The sequence below is a fragment of the Oncorhynchus mykiss genome, chromosome 22 (assembly GCF_013265735.2).
Source record: "Oncorhynchus mykiss isolate Arlee chromosome 22, USDA_OmykA_1.1, whole genome shotgun sequence".
NCBI classification, from domain to species: Eukaryota; Metazoa; Chordata; class Actinopteri; order Salmoniformes; family Salmonidae; genus Oncorhynchus; species Oncorhynchus mykiss.
Window position 1 is genome coordinate 10,026,588 of NC_048586.1, and position 17,656 is coordinate 10,044,243.

A 17,656-nucleotide genomic window follows, 5' to 3' on the forward strand; every position below is an offset into this window, starting at 1 on the left:
TATTGCAGACAGTCTGAGCACTGATGGAGGGATACTGGTGTAACTGGGGCAGTTGTTGTTGCCATACTGTACCTGTCCCGCAGGTGTGATGTACCGATCATGTGCAGGTGTTGTTACACGTGGTCTGCCACTGCAAGGACGATCAGCTGTCAATCCTGTCTCCCTGTAGCGTTGTCTTAGGCGACCTGTTCACCGGACGTGCTACTTGTCCCAGACCTGCTATTTTCAACTCTCTAGAGACAGCAGGAGCGGTAGAGATACTCTCAATGATTGGCTATGAAAAGCCAACTGACATTTACTCCTGAGGTGCTGACTTGTTGCACCCTCGACAACTACTGTGATTATTATTATTATTATACCATGCTGGTCATTTATGAACATTTGAACATCTTGGCCATGTTCTGTTATAATCTCCACCCGGCACAGCCAGAACAGGACTGGCCACCCCTCATAGCCCTGGTTCCTCTCTAGGTTTCTTCCTAGGTTTTGGCCTTTCTAGGGAGTTTTTCCTAGCAACCGTGCGTCTACACCTGCATTGCTTGCTGTTTGGGGTTTTAGGCTGGGTTTCTGTACAGCACTTGATATCAGCTGATGTAAGAAGGGTTATATAAATACATTTGATTTGATTTGATAATAGCACAATTGGTTAGGCGCCCGTAAAAATGCTGCCATTTCTTCTGGCACCATTTTAATAAATATAGTTTGTCTTTGTTTTGAATTTTTCTTTTTGTGTCTTGAATGGTGGTCTGTTTGAACATTGGCCAAAAAATACTTGGAAGAGGTCAACATGCTCTATGCTCTGCAGGAAAGGTTTTTGTTGTTTTAATAACATTTTAGCATGGTCTGTATTTTAACCTCTTTCAACCCATCTGTTTATAGTGTAATAAATATTTATAGAATGTTGACAGTGTTTATCAGTCCAGTTATTCTTATGTGCACCGGGCACAGCCTGTGAAGCTCCATATCTGTCACGTTGTGACCTTAGTTCCTTTGTTTTTGTCTTTGTTTTAGTATGGTCAGGGCGTGAGTTGGGGTGGGCAGTCTGTTTGTTTTTCTATGTTGGTTTTTGAGTTCGGCCTAGTATGGTTCTCAATCAGAGGCAGCTGTCAAATGTTGCCCCTGATTGAGAATCATACTTATGTAGCCTTTTTCCACCTGTGTTTTGTGGGTGTTTATTTTCTGTCTTTGTGTTACGTGTGTATGTCACCAGACGGGACTGTTTCGTTTCATTCATTTAATTATTTTTGTATTGATTCAGTGTTCAGTGCTTTCTTTAATTAAAATTATGAACACTTACCACCTTGCTCTTTGGTCCTCCTCTCCTTCCCCAGACGACACCCGTTACAATATCCAATTTTCTGTTTTGCATGTTTTTTTTTTGTAAGGGCATGCATACACCCCCGGCGATGACCTGTCAAGAAGACAGAGGTGAACTATGAAACATGAACTAGCAACAGACAGGCAGAGGCCAGCTACCAGGTCCTCCATTTGTCTGCCCATTTGTGCACAAGCCCTTCAATGTTTCCAGACTGAAATGAATTGGAGAGGGATAAGCAATAAAGCAGAAGATCTCTAACTCTTATTGGAAGGGTAAGTGGAGCATCACCATTGTACTTACACCGATCAAGTTCTTTCATAACTACACACACTGACCATTGTCATGGAAAAGTAATAGCCTAAGTGGTCAAGTGCACAAGTGGCCAACGACTGCTAAAAATGTCTATCTTACTATTCCATATGGTCTCTGTAAACAACCTCTCACTGCATTTGGCAACATGCTTGTGTGTGTGTTACTGTGAAAGTGGCCTGTAGGTTGGTGGGTATTGGGGTGTCCGTGGTCAGTCCCCCAATAGCTGTGCATGCAGGAAATGTTATCCTTATGCCTGGCTGTGGAATGTCCTGTTTAAACACTGTAGTCCATAGGTACGTAAACACACAGGCACCCGTGTGCGCACACACACGTATGCAAGTTTTAAATACTGTCAGGGTTTTGGAACTCTTCAAATGTCCTATTTCAATATTAGTTGTCTTTCAAGGTGGTCTTTACATCTGACCAGTGAGTACAGATCTACCACAGCTGAAAATTCACTCTCGCTGTAGGCCATTCACTCTAATGACATGATATCTGTCTCAAAGAACCAAGTCCTCCTTTGCTTCTCCCAGGTCCACCTCTGAATTCTACAATGGGTGGGTCAAAACAAGCATTGTGATTGATTGATACGCTCTCTAAGCCATTCTAAAAAAATCTGTTTAGCACGGGTAAGCCTATGATGCAAAAATTTGCATTTTGTTTTCTGTTCCATCGGATAAATCCCTGAGCATCCACTGTCCTATCAGCCCAGCTAGCGAATTCATTCATTTGATTTCCACTGTAAAAAGCATCTAGACATTATCTCCCCTTGATGAAATGCAGCTACTTTGCTGTTGTTCTAGTTGCACGGTTTAACGTGACTGTGTTAGCCGTAGTTGGCTATCTAGCAAGCATGAGATAAGAGCATGGCCAGGCAACGGACCAGTTATTGGGTTGCGTCCATAGATATAGAACAAGAATGCTTCACAAAAGGGTCGCGTCTCTGGCAACCAATCAAATGAACGGTCAGCTGGCTTGGCTAGCAACCATTGGACAGATGAAATAGTAGCTTATGAATACAGTTATCAAAATAACATTTTTATTTAATTGGTAACCCATTGTAGAAAAGCAATTGTACACTCAAGGTTGTGCAAAACAACTCTTTTTTTTAGCATGGCTGTACGGATCTACGGATCTACCTATGAATTTTCGAAGGCTATGGCTTCACTGTCCAGATCCGTCTACACTTCTACGTTATCCTGACACAATGCGTGCCCGAATACCTCCAGAGTTGGTCAAGAAGATCTGATCACAATGCGTCTTTTAATGGTCTAGACCTGTCTGACAATGTGGGCTCAATCAGAATGTGGATAAGATCAGGCCAAAGGATGTATGTTAGAACCGGGCACGGTGCCTTCAGAAAATACTCATACAGACTTATTATTCCACATTTTGTTGTGTTACAGCCTGAATTCAAAATGGATTTTTCTCACCAATCTACACACAATACCCCATAATGACAGAGTGAAAACAAGTTTTTAGAAATGTTTGCATATTTATTGAAAATTAAAAACAGAAATATCTCATTTACATAGGTATTCACACCGCAGAGTCAATATGTTGTAGACCTTGGGCAGTGATTACAGCTGTGAGTGTTTCTGGGTAAATCTCTAAGAGCTTTTCACACCTGTATTGTGCAACATTTGCCCATTATTATTTTCAAATTCTTCAAGTTCTGTCAAATTGGTTGTTGATCATTGGTAGACAAACATTTTCAGGTTTTGCCATACAGTAGATTGAAGTCAAAACAATTGGTGAAAACAAAAGGTGAATTCATCTCTCGGTGTCTGGTGGAAAGCAGACTGAACCAGGTTTTCCTCTAGGATTTTGCCTGTGCTTAGCTCCATCCCATTTCTTTTTTATCCTGAAAACTCCCCAGTCCTTTAAACAAATGTTTTTTAAATGTCACCTTTATTTAACTAGGCAAGTCAGTTAAGAACAAATTCTTATTTTCAATGACGGCCTACCCCGGCCAAACCCTAGTCCAGACGACGCTGGTCCAATTGTGCGCCGCCCTGTGGGACTCCCAATCACAGCCATTTGTGAAACAGCCTGGAATCAAACCAGGGACTGTAGTGACGGCCTCTAGCGCTGAGATGCAGTGCCTTAGACCGCTGCGCAACTCAGGAGCAAACGATTACGATCCTTAACGATTACAAGCATACCCATAATATGATGAAGCCACCACTATGCTTGAAAATATGGAGAGTGGTACTCAGTAATGTGTTGTATTGAATTTGCCCCAAACATAACTCTTTGTATTCAAGACAAAAGGTGAATTGCTTTGACACATTTTTTGCAGTATAACTTTAGTGCCAATGTTAAAAACAGGATGCATGTTTGGTATATTTGAGTTCTGTACAGTCTTCCTTCTTTTCAGTCAGTCAAAGTTTAGTATTGTGGAGTAACTACAATGTTGTTGATCCATCTTCAGTTCTCTTATCACAGCCATTAAACTCTGTAACTGTTTTAAAGTCAACATTGACCTCATGGTGTAATCCCTGAGCGGTGTCCTTCCTCTCCCGCAAAATAGTTAGGAAGGACACCTGTATCTTTGTAATGACTGGTTAATAACTTCACCATGCTCAAAGGGATATTCAGTGTCTGCTTTTTTAATTGTTATCCATCTGCCTATAGGCGTCCTTTTTTGCGAGGCATTGGAAAACCTCCCTGATCTTTGTGGTTAAATCTGTTTGAAATTCACTGCTCGGCTGAGGGAACTTACAGATATTTGCATGTGTGTTGAGAGAAGGGAGGAGTGGGGAGAAAGAAAGGGAGAATAAAAGAGGGGGGGTTGTAGCTAGAGAGCGACCGTATGGATTGAATAAAATAATCACTGAATATTGGACACAGACTGCGACATTGATTGGGGTTGGTTAAGATTCCTCTCTCAAAATTAGGCTACTTTTGAAACTTCCTCTCAGCTTTTGGTCCAGCGGCATGGGCAGAGGGAGAGAGAGAATTGGGTACTACTCAGTCATGCTTTGTGGTGGAAATCAGATGGCGTTTATGAATAAATGGAAATGTTTTTACAGTGAAATCATACATCATTGAGAGAGAGAGAGAGATTATTGCCAGTAAGAAACTGCTAGCTTTTAGCTTCTAACAGTAGGCCTAATAACAACACATATTCTGTCACGCCTTGACCTTAGTTATCTTTGTTTTCTTTATTATTTTGGTCAGGTCAGGGTGTGACTAGGGTGGGTATGTTAGTTTTTGTATTGTCTATGTTTTTTTGTTTATCTAGTGGTTTTGTAAGTCTAGGTATAGGTAGGTCTATGGTGGCCTGAATTGGTTCCCAATCAGAGGCAGCTGTCTATCGTTGTCTCCGATTGGGGACCATATTTAGGTAGCCATTTTTCCATAGGGTATTTGTGGGTTCATGTTCTATGTTTAGTTGCCTGTCTGCACTACTCATATTAGCTTCACAGTTTGCTTTGTTGTTTTTGTTAGTTTGTTCAGTGTTCTTTCTTTATTAAAGTAGTGTGTACTCATATCACGCTGCACCTTGGTTTCCTCCATTACAACGACCGTGACAGAAGAACCCACCCTGAAAGGACCAAGCAGCGTGTTCAGGAGGAGCAGTCAGTATGGACATGGGAAGAAATACTGGATGGAGCAGGACCCTGGACGCAGCCGGGGGAGTATCGCCTTTCTAAAGAGGAGATAGAGGCAGCGAAAGCGGAACGGCCATACTACGAGGAGAAGTACAGGAGGAACGGCGATGATATGAGGGGACACGGCTAGCACGGAAGCCCGAAAGGCAGCCCCATGATTTTTTTTTTGGGGGGGGGGACACACGAGGAGATTGGCTGAGTCAGGTTGGAGACCTGAGCCAACTCCTCGTGCTTACTGTGGGGAGCGTGTGACTGGTCAGGCACCGTGTTATGCAGAGATGCGCACAGTATCTCCAGTTCGCATTCATAGCCCGGTGCGCTCTATTCCAGCTCCTCGCATTTGCCGGGCTAGAATGGGCATCCAGCCAGGACGCATTGAGCCAGCTCTACGTCCCAAATCTCCAATGCGTCTCTACGGACCAGTGTATCCTGTGCCTGCTTCCCACACTCGCCCTGAGAGCTTCAAGTTCCTTGGTGTCCACATCACCAACAAACTAGAATGGTCCAGACACACTAGGATGGTCTTGAAGAGGACACGACAAAGCCTATTCCCCCTCAGGAAACTAAAACGATTTGGCATGGGTCCTCAGATCCTCAAAAGGTTCTACAGCTGCAACATCAAGAGCTTCCTGACTGGTTGCATCACTGCCTGGTACGCAAATGCTCAGCCTCCGACCGCAAGGCACTACAGAGGGTAGTGCATACGGCCCAATACATCACTGGGGCTAAGCTGCCTGCCATCCAGGACCTCTATACCAGGCGGTGTCAGAGGAAGGCCCTAGAAATTGTCAAAGACCCCAGGCACCCCAGTCATAGAATGTTCTCTCTACTACCGCATGGCAAGTGGTACCAGAGTGCCAAGTCTAGGACCAAAAAGCTTCTCAACAGCTTTTACCCCCAAGCCGTAGACTCCTGAACAGGTAAATCAATGGCTACCCAGACTATTTGCATTGCCCCCCCCCCCCCAACCCCTCTTTTCTGCTGCTGCTACTCTCTGTTTATCATATATGCATAGTCACTTTAACTATACATTCATGTACATACTACCTCAATCAGCCTGACTAACCGGTGTCTGTATGTAGCCTCGCTACTGTTATAGCTTCGCTACTGTATATAGCCTGTCTTTTTACTGTTGTTTTTATTTCTTTACTTATCTATTGTTCACCTAATACCTATTTTTTGCTTAATAATTGCACTGCTAGTTAGGGCCTGTAAGTAAGCATTTCACTGTTGTATTCAGCGTACGTGACATATTAACTTTGATTTGATTTGTTGATCATCTGCCTAACACATCTGCTGATAGTAGTTTCAGAGGTGTTTGTGTGTGTGACTACAACCCAAGGTTAATAATTCCAGTGATCTGAAGTTTGCTACTCATTATTCGATCTGTGCAGCAACATAACTATTCTCCTGGGCATAGAAACGGAATGCCTAGAATGAATATCACCATTTGGGGAAGCGTTTGATTGACTGTAAGCCTAAGGGCCAATTTCAATGGAATAAATTGGATTCCAACATTGTGTGGACAATGTATTTATTATTTTCTATTCTAGGCTATCTATTCTATCATAACATTAGTGTAAGTACTTTACACACACACACACACACTTTGTTTTGAGAGACAGATTATAACATTAGTTTTTTCTGTTTTCCTCCAGCTGTATTACAGTGGCCAGGGGAGGTCATTCACATGACACGGTACTTAACTAAGTTATTCCTCTGTTATTCAACAGTGCGTGTATTTGTATGTGTGTTTTTGGTTTTACTATCCTTGTAGGGACCGAAGTCCTCAAAAGGATTGTAAAACTAGGAACATTGACATTTTGCCGTTCCCCACAAGAAAAAAGTATATTTTAGGCTAAGGGGTTAGGTTTAAGGTTAGGGTTACAGTTAGGGTTAAGGTTAATGTTAAGTTAAGGGTTAGGGAAAATAGGATTTTGGTCCCCACAAAGATAGTGGTGTGTGTGTGTATTCCTCCCCTACAGATGCTGAGGATCACATTTCCGCAAACTATACAGGGGTCATTGAGAAAACATTTTCAAATGAGTTAGATGGATGTCTGTGTAATGTGCATAGCTTGAATAATTTGAATAATCTTTCAAACTATGTACATTGAGCCTTCTGAATGGTGCTGGGGATCAGGTATGTATACGTGCATGTGTGTGTGCACATGCCCGTCTGCTTGCTCCTCAGGTTGTCTTTCCTTCCCTCTACAGACCCAGATCCCAACCCAGCACCTGCAGCAGCCCCAGTGTCCCTGGTTCTCAGTTCCTGGTTCCCGGTCCCCAGTCCCAACACCAGACCCAGCACCAACCCATGGTTTCCAGTCCTGTACCAGCATGGTTTCCAGTTTGGTCTGATAAAACCAAGATTGAACTCTTTGACCTGTATGCCAAGTGTCATGTTTGGAGGAAACCAGGCACCGCTAATCACCTGAAGTACAGAGAGATCCTTGATGAAACCAGAGCGCTCAGGACCTCAGACTGGGGCAAAGATTCACCTTCCAACAGGACAACGATCCTAAGCACACAGTCAAAACAATGTAGGAGTGTCTTTGGGACAAGTCTCTCAATATCCTTGAGTGACCCAGCCAGAACCCGGACTTGAATCCGATCGAACATCTCTGGAGAGACCTGAAAATAGTTGTGTAGCGACACGCCTCATCCAACCTGACATAGATTGAGAGGATCTGCAGAGAAGAATGGGAGGAACTCCCCAAATACAGGTGTGCCAAGGCTGTAATCACTGCAAAAGGTGCTTCAACAAAGTACTGAATAAAGGGTCTTAGGTAAATTATATATTTTTGTTTTTTATTTTTAATACATTTGCTAAAAATAAAATGACAAGTTTTTGCTTTGTCATTATGGCGTATTGTGTGTGTAGATTGATGAGGGGGAAAAACTATTTAATCAATTTTAGAATAAGGCTGTAACGTAACAAAATGTGGGAAAAGTGAAGGGGTCTGAATACTTTTGGAATTTACTGTACGCATCAGCAACCACAGCTAATAAAGTCACTGAAACCCTTAACAAAGAGTTGCAGTCTATTTTGTAATGGGTGGCCAGTAATAAACAGGTCCTGAACATCTATAAAACTAAGAGCATTGTATTTTTTTACAGATCATTCCCTAAGGTCTAGACCTCAGCTGAATCTGGTAATGAATGGTGTGGCTGTTGAACAAATTGAGGAGACTAAATTACTTGGTGTTACCTTAGATTGTAAACTGTAGATTCAATGGTTGTAAAGATGGGGAGAGGTCTGTCCGTAATATAGAGATAATCTGCTATTTTGACACCACACTCCACAAAGCAAGTCCTGCAGGCTCTAGTTTGATCTTATCCTGATTATTGTCCAGTCATCAGTGGTGGAAAAAGTACCCAATTGTCATACATGAGTAAAAGTAAAGATCCCTTAATAGACAATTACTCAAGTAAAAGTCACCCAGTAAAATTCTAATTGAATAAAAGTCTAAAAGTATTTGGTTTAAAATATACTTAAGTATCAAAAGTTAAAGTAAAAGTATAAATCATTTCAAATTCCTTATATTAAGCAAACCAGGCGGTAACATTTTCTTGTTTTTAAAATGTACGGACAGCCAGAAGCACACTCCAACTTTCAGACATCATTTACAAACTATGCATGTGTGTTTAGTGAGTCTGCTAGATCAGAGGCAGTAGGGACGACCATGTGTTATCTTGATAAGTGCGTGAATTGGACCATTTTCCTGTCCTGCAAAACATTCCAAATGTAACGAGTACTGTTGGGTGTCAAGGAATGGAGTTAAAAGTACAATATTTTCTTAAGGAATATAAATAGTAAAAGTACATATACCTCAAACAACGACTTCATTTACTTAAGTACTTTACACCACTGCCAGTCATATTGTCACGCCCTGGCCATTGAGAGGCTTTTATTCTCTATTTTGGTTAGGTGTGACTAGGGTGGGCATTCTAGTTTCTTTATTTCTATGTTTTCTATTTCTTTGTTTTTGGCCGAGTGTGGTTCCCAATCAAAGGCAGCTGTCTATCGTTGTCTCTGATTGGGAATCATACTTAGGCAGCCTTTTTTCCCACCTGTGTTTTGTGGGTAGTTGTTTTCTGTATAGTTTATTTGTCTTACAGAACTGTTGGTTTTCACTTTGCTATTTTGTTCGAGTGTTTTTGAGTGATGAAGAATCATGAACACTTACCATGCTGCGTTTTGGTCCATGCCGTCCGACGAGAGCCGTAACACATATGGTCAAGTGCTGCAAAGAAAGACATAGTTAAGCTGCAGCTGGCCCAGAACAGAGCGGCACGTCCTGCTCTTCATTGTAATCAGAGGGCTAATAGTTATACTATGCATGCCAGTCTCTCTTGGCTAAGAGTTGAGGAAAGACTGACTGCGCCACTTCTTGTATTCAAGAAAACGTACAGTATTATACAGAGCCATGAGTGCATAGAACTCCCTTCCATCTTACATAGCGCAAATGAAAACCAACCTGGTTAAAAACAAATAAAGCAACACCTCACAGCACAACGCCTCTCCCCCATGTGACCTACTTGTTGTGTGTTTGTAATGACATGCATGTGTAACTGATAGATGCTGTCAAGGTTGTGCGCTACTGGTAGGAAGTCAGGTGCAGGAGAGCAGTGAGTTGTGATCAGGCGCACTTTTATTTGGCAAAAGCACAAAAGACAGACGCAATTGCGTCAAAAATCCTCCAGCCACAGGTATGTCAATAGGCACGAAAACACTCACAAATATACAAATGTATGACAAATACATACAACGGGTCAAAATACAATACCCGGGGGGAAAAACCAGTCTGGCACGTCACACTAAACACGTAACAAAACAATTTCACACAAAGACATGGGGGGAGGAACAGAGGAATAAATACATGCAGTGTGATTAGGGAATGTAAACCAGGTGTGCAGGGAACAAGACAAAACAAATGGAACAATGAGAAAATGGAGCGGCAATGGCTAGAAAGCCAGTGACGTCGACCGCCGAACGCCGCCCGAGCAAGGACAGGATCCGACTTCGTCAGAAGTAGTGACAGATGCTCACACACACACGACATGTTCATTTTTTAAATGTATGTAAATTGTAAAGTCTTTTGTCTGTAATGTATTTTTCGTTATGTGTCGGACCCCAGTAAGACTAGTTGTTGCCATTGGCATCATCTAATGGGGATCCTAACAAAATAATTATAATTGTAAGAATAATTTCTAATAACTAATTAGACTGGTTTCATGCAAGTGACTGATTGATCGTGCTTGGGAGGAATCCTCACTATACGTATAAGCAATTTGGCAGTACACCCAGAACATTTCTTTGAAAATTGAAGGGGAGTATCTCAGTTTCAAATCAATTCAAATCTAAGTTTATTTGTCACGTGCGCCGAATACAACAGGTGTAGACCTAACAGTGAAATGCTTACTTACAGGCCCTAACCAACAGTGCAATTTTCAAGTAAAAAATAGGTATTAGGTGAACAATAGATAAGTAAAGAAATAAAAACAACAGTAAAAAGACAGTGAAAGATAACAGTAGCGAGGCTATATACAGGCACCGGTTAGTTGGGCGAATTGAAGTAATATGTACATGAATTTATAGTTAAAGTGACTATGCGTAGATGATAAACAGAGAGTAGCAGCAGCGTAGAAGGGGGTTTGGGGAGTGGCGGCACACACAATAGTCCGGTAACCATTTGATTACCTGTTCAGAACTCTTATGGTTTGGGGGTAAAAGCTGTTGAGAAGCCGTTTGGTCTTAGACTTGCCATGCGGTAGCAGAGAGAACAGTCTATGACTGTAGTCCACAATCATCTCCTTTGTCATCTCCTTTGTCTTCCTTTGTCTTGGTGTTGGTGTTCCTTTTGTCCAGGTGTGAAAGGGCAGTGTAGAGTGCAATAGAGATTGCGTCAGCTGTGGATCTGTTTGGGTGGCATGCAAATCTGAGTGCTTCTGGGATTTCTGGGATAATGGTGTTAATGTGAGCCATTACCACCCTTTCAAAGCACTTCATGGCACCGGACGTGAGTGCTGCGGGTCAAGGTCTCAGCTTGGAGAGAGGAAGCCTCGTGAGGTATTGGTCAGTCATATGCATGAACCAAACATTAATGATGAATTAATGATTAATAATTAATCATGTAAATCATGCAAATATAACTTACCTGTGTAAGCAGTATATAAGAGAACTAACGGGACTGCCCCGGCGGAGCTCCCGACCGACGTGTGCTATTGTGCATTAAGTTTGTTGGTACCAGCTTGCTGATAATAAAGAACGATTCATTTAAGATTGACTGGTGATAATTTCCACGACAGTAACTAAATGGGTTATACCTAATGTTCTCCTGTCTCCTAATTTCTCCTGGTTCGCCTATTGTATGCCAAAAGTTGTTACATTGTAACTACAAAGGTTGTTACACTATAACTACATAGTCATTATAATGGTTATACCTTACTGGGTTTCACATGATAATTACAAGTAGATCCTATGTAACAGCATTGTCCTTACATTACACTTGATTTGGCATAGCCTTTGAGCCAGGTCATAACATAGATATAAGCTCATTGAAAATGACTGTTGTGTGCCTTGTTACAATTGTTGTTACCAGATCCTAGCCTATTTATCAACCCTGGTATTACATGTGGATTTGATGGTAGAGTTGTCAACATGGTAATTCACAGGTGACTTTCAAACGTGTAATTACAAAACAAGAATTACATTAGGAATATACTGTAAATTAGATTACGGTAACATTTTTGGTAACAATACCATAAAATGGATTACAGTAGCTGTACCCGTAAGATAAATTACAGTAACTAACTGGCAAATTGCTGCCAGTAAGTTACTGTACATTTTACAGGAAATGTTTTACAATGTGCCTTTCTTTCAATCCTAACAGTATTGAAACATTCTCCAACGACGCACCTAGCAAACGTTCTTTCTGTGTCTTCAGCCGTTGTTGGAAAGATGTATGTTAAAACACTCGTAGGGCTAAGTTGAATCATTATCAGGAAACTGGGCACAGAACCCTTACAGACACTTAGCAAACACACACACATACAGTATGCATCAGTAACTACAGCTAATGAAGTCACTGAAACCATTAACAAAGAGTTGCAGTCTGTTTGGGAATGGGTGGCCAGTAATAAACAGGTCCTGAACATCTATAAAACTAGGAGCATTGTATTTGCTACAAATTATTCCCTAAATTCTAGACCTCAGCTGAATTTGGTAATGAATGGTGTGGCTGTTGAGACTAAATTACTTGGTGTTACCTTACATTGTAAAGTTTAGATTGATGAGGGGGAAAAAACAATTTAATCAATTTTAGAATAAGGCTGTAACATAACAAGATGTGGAGAAATTAAAGGTGCCTGAATACTTTCCGAATGCACTGTATACACACACACACACACACACACACACACACACACACACACACACACACACACACACACACACACACACACACACACACACACACACACACACACACACACACACACACACACAGCTGCTCTGTGTTCCCACATGAGGTCATCTGCAGAAGTGGAAAAAGTGTAACACACAGATTGAGTTAGAAAAATAGGGCAAGATTACTCAGATGAACAATGTAGAAAGTGAGAGGGGGGGAAGAGATGAAGAGAAATATATGGAGAGCGAGAGAAGAGGGAAGATATGGAGAGAAAGATATGGAGATACAAAGAAAAAATAATGAGAGAGAGAGAGAGAGAGAGAGAGAGAGAGAGAGAGAGAGAGAGAGAGAGAGAGAGAGAAAGTGGGGGATAATGTGAGTTTCCCCCTTGATCTTTGGAAATTCCATAGATGTCTAAATTGATCAAACTGTGCAGATTTCTAATATAAACCAGAATGTTTAATGCTGAGATCTACAAAAGGATGACATATAGAAAAGACCAGGAGGGTATTTATTTAGAAATGCATACATTTATTTTATTTCTTTAGTTTATAAATAATATATATAAATGTATACATTTTTTTTCTTCATTTGTATTCTTTTTTCTTTTTTGGGTGGGGGGTAATCTTGCCTGAGACCCGAAGACTTGTGTTAGCACCCCAAGCTAATGCCTGGGCTTTAGCTCCCCGGCCTAACACTGTCATGAGGTACGCATGCGGCCCTGTTTCAAACCCAGTCAATCGCACAATGCCCCATTGTAGGTGGATGATGCAGTAAAGTATCTTTGGATGCAGACAGCAGTAAAATCTGGATAACACACACACACACACACAGCAGGCAGACTGGCACTATAAACGGACTGATAATTTTACAGGGTAAATACCCATCTGTACTACTCACTGTTATAGCCCCGTGAGCTGGAAAAAGCTGCGTTTGTGTGTTTTATACTGAAAGTAGTCCCCTCTTACTGATGTGCCAGGGGTCAGGTTGGACAGCAGGAGAGGTCAGTGATTAAAGAGTGAAATGAAAGTTCATAATGTATATGAAAGAGACATGCTGGGTCAACAAAACCGAATTACTGTTGTTGATGTGTTAGTGCAGATCACTGTGGATAACTCAAGCTGATTGGACACTAAAAAAGTCAACATGTCGCTGGCTGCTTCCAAAATTACATCCTATTCTCTATATAGTACACTCAATTCCATTTCAGAAAGTGAGTCTGTGGATAGCAAGTCAACCTTGACACAGGCCAGGAGGCCGTATGTTTGATACAATTACGGGACAACCCATATTAAAGCTTTCATGTTGCTGTGCTGACCTGTTGAAAATCCAAAGGCCAGTTTCCTTCCTCCTCTTTAGAATCAAACATACGGAGACCATCAGGAGAACTCCCCATGCCTTACTCTGTAATTACAACCAGCATGTAGTCGAGAATCGCTGGGTTTTCAGCCCACTAAAAAAGACTGCAAACACACCTTGAATCAGCTTATATCGACTCCAACTGAACTACTCTGCTCAAAAAATTAAAGGGAACACTAAAATAACACATCCTAGATGTGAATGAATAAAATATTATATTATTATATTCTTATTAAATACTTTTTTCTTTACATAGTTGAATGTGCTGACAACAAAATCACACAAAAATGATCAATGGAAATCAAATGTATCAACCCATGGAGGTCTGGATTTGGAGTCACACTCAAAATTAAAGTGGAAAACCACACTACAGGCTGATCCAACTTTGATGTAATGTCCTTAAAACAAGTCAAAATGAGGCTCAGTAGTGTGTGTGGCCTCCACGTGCCTGTATGACCTCCCTACAACGTCTGGGCATGCTCCTGATGAGGTGGCGGATGGTCTCCTGAGGGATCTCCTCCCAGACCTGGACTAAAGCATCTGCCAACTCCTGGACAGTCTGTGGGGCAACGTGGCGTTGGTGGATGGAGCGAGATATGATGTCCCAGATGTGCTCAATTGGATTCAGGTCTGGGGAACGGGCGGACCAGTCCATAGCATCAATGCCTTCCTCTTGCAGGAACTGCTGACACACTCCAGCCACATGAGGTCTAGCATTGTCTTGCATTAGGAGGAGCCCAGGGCCAACGGCACCAGCATATGGTCTCACAAGGGGTCTGAGGATCTCATCTCGGTACCTCTGGCGAGCACATGGAGGGCTGTGTGGCCCCCCAAAGAAATGCCACAGCACACCATGACTGACCCACCGCCAAACCGGTCATGCTGGAGGATGTTGCAGGCAGCAGAACGTTCTCCACGGCGTCTCCAGACTGTCACGTCTGTCACATGTGCTCAGTGTGAACCTGCTTTCATCTGTGAAGAGCACAGGGCGCCAGTGGCGAATCTTGGTGTTCTCTGGCAAATGCCAAACGTCATGCACGGTGTTGGGCTGTAAGCACAACCCCCACCTGTGGTCGTCGGGCCCTCATACCACCCTCATGGAGTCTGTTTCTGACCGTTTGAGCAGACACATGCACATTTGTGGCCTGCTGGAGGTCATTTTGCAGGGCTCTGGCAGTGCTCCTCCTGCTCCTCCTTGCACAAAGGCGGAGGTAGCGGTCCTGCTGCTGGGTTGTTCCCCTCCTACAGTCTCCTGATGTACTGGCCTGTCTCCTGGTAGCGCCTCCATGCTCTGGACACTACGCTGACAGACACAGCAAACCTTCTTGCCACAGCTCGCATTGATGTGCCATCCTGGATGAGCTGCACTACCTGAGCCACTTGTGCGGGTTGTAGACTCCGTCTCATGCTACCACTAGAGTGAAAGCACTGCCAGCATTCAAAAGCGACCAAAACATCAGCCAGGAAGCATAGGAACTGAGAAGTGGTCTGTGGTTATCACCTGCAGAACCACTCCTTTATTGTCTTGCTAATTGCCTATAATTTCCACCTGTTGTCTATTCCATTTGCACAACAGCATGTGACATTTATTGTCAATCAGTGTTGCTTCCTAAGTGGACAGTTTGATTTCCCAGAAGTGTGATGGACTTGGAGTTACATTGTGTTGTTTAAGTGTTTCCTTTTATTTTTTTGAGCAGTGTATGTACTTGAATTCCCATCCAGTCTTTATTACAGAGGAATACAAGCACATACACAGTACATGCATGCGCATACACACATGCACACGCGAATATGTACACAAACATAGGGCTGGAAACAGATGGATCAAGGGCTTGAGGTTTAGGGACTGATTCCAGACTAGTAGTGCATTGGTTACTAGTGCAGACTAGTGCACACACACACTCACACACACTCACACACACTCACACACACTCACACACACTCACACATGCACACAGGCTGACCAAGCTTGGAAAAGGCCAGTCAGCATTAGTCCAAGTCAGGAAAAATAAAGGTGTTACCTCAGCTTGACCCCAGATGAACTCTGACCCCTAGTGAGCTGAAAGACAAGATCCACTTCGAACTCCGGCGTCCATCCAGGTACCCAGGACATTGGGAGATACCTTCAAAACTGGCCACTAGAGGCAACGGGGTAGCGCAATTACCATCAAGAAGGCTTGGGTTTTGCTAGGGTGTTGTGGACGCAAGCTCCATCTCAGAGGGTTGAGTGTTCAAGCTCAGTGATAGGCACTCGTTTTAGTTTTTTAGTTTTAGCCCTATCCCAAACCTTAATCCTTAACTTAACCGTTTAGATTTAATGCTAAAACTTAACTACAGAGTTGTTGTTTTTAACCCTATCCCAAACCTTTAAAGAGATTCTCTGGTACTTTTGTATACTTTTTAGCGAGTGGTTCTAAATGTACATCATTGCTGTGTGTGCATCTTGCTAGCAGATGTTTAATCAGTCATTTGAAATAAAATAATTAGGCACTAATCTATAGATTTCACATGACTAGGAATACAGATGTGCATCTGTTGGTCACAGATAACTTTAAAAAAAAGGTAGGGTCATGGATCAGAAAACCAGTCAATATCTGGTGTGACCACCATTTGCCTCATGCAGTGCGACACATTTCCTTCGCATAGAGTTGATCAGCCTTTAGATTGAGGCCTATGTAATGTCATCCCACTCATCTTCAATGGTTGTGCGAAGTTTCTGGATATTGGACAGAACTGGAACACAGTGTCATACACGTCAATCCAGAGCATCCCAAACATGCTCGATTGGTGACATGTCTGGTGAGTATGCAGGCCATGGAAGAACTGGGACATTTTCATCTTCCAGGAATTGTGTACAGATCCTTGCAACATGGGGCTGTGCATTATCATGCTGAAACATGAAGTGATGGAGGCGGACGAATGATATGACAATGGGCCTCAGGTTCTCATCATGGGATCTTTGTGCATTCAAATTGCCATTGATAAAATGCAATTGTGCTCGTTGTCCGTAGCTTATGCCTGCCCATGCCATAACACCACCGCCACCATGGGGCACTCTGTTCACAACGTTGACATCAGCAAACCACTCACCCACTCACCCACACGAGTTACTAAGGTAACCTGCCCAAATGACTACTGCCATCTGCCCGGTACAGTTGAAACCGTGATTCATCTGTGAAGAGCAGACTTCTCCCACGTACTAGTGGCCATCAAAGGTGAGCATTTGCCCACTGAAGTCAGTTACAACACCAAACTGCTGTCAGGTCAAGATCCTGGTGAGGACGACAAGCACGCAGATGAGTGGTTACATGTGGTCTGCGGTTGTGAGGCCGGTTGGACGTACTGCCAAATTCCCTAAAACTAAGTTGGAGGCAGCTTATGGTAGAGAAATTCAATTAATTAAATTCTCTGGCAACAGCTCTGGTGGACATTCCAGCAGACAGCATGCCAATTTGAGACATCTGTGGCATTGGGTTGTATGACAAAACTCACATTTTAGAGTCCCTTTTATTGTCCCCAGTACAAGGGGCACCTGTGTAATGATCATGTTGTTTAATCAGCTTCTTGATATGCCACACCTGTTAGGTGGATGGATTATTTGGCAAAAGAGAAATTCCCACTAACAGGGATGTAAACAAA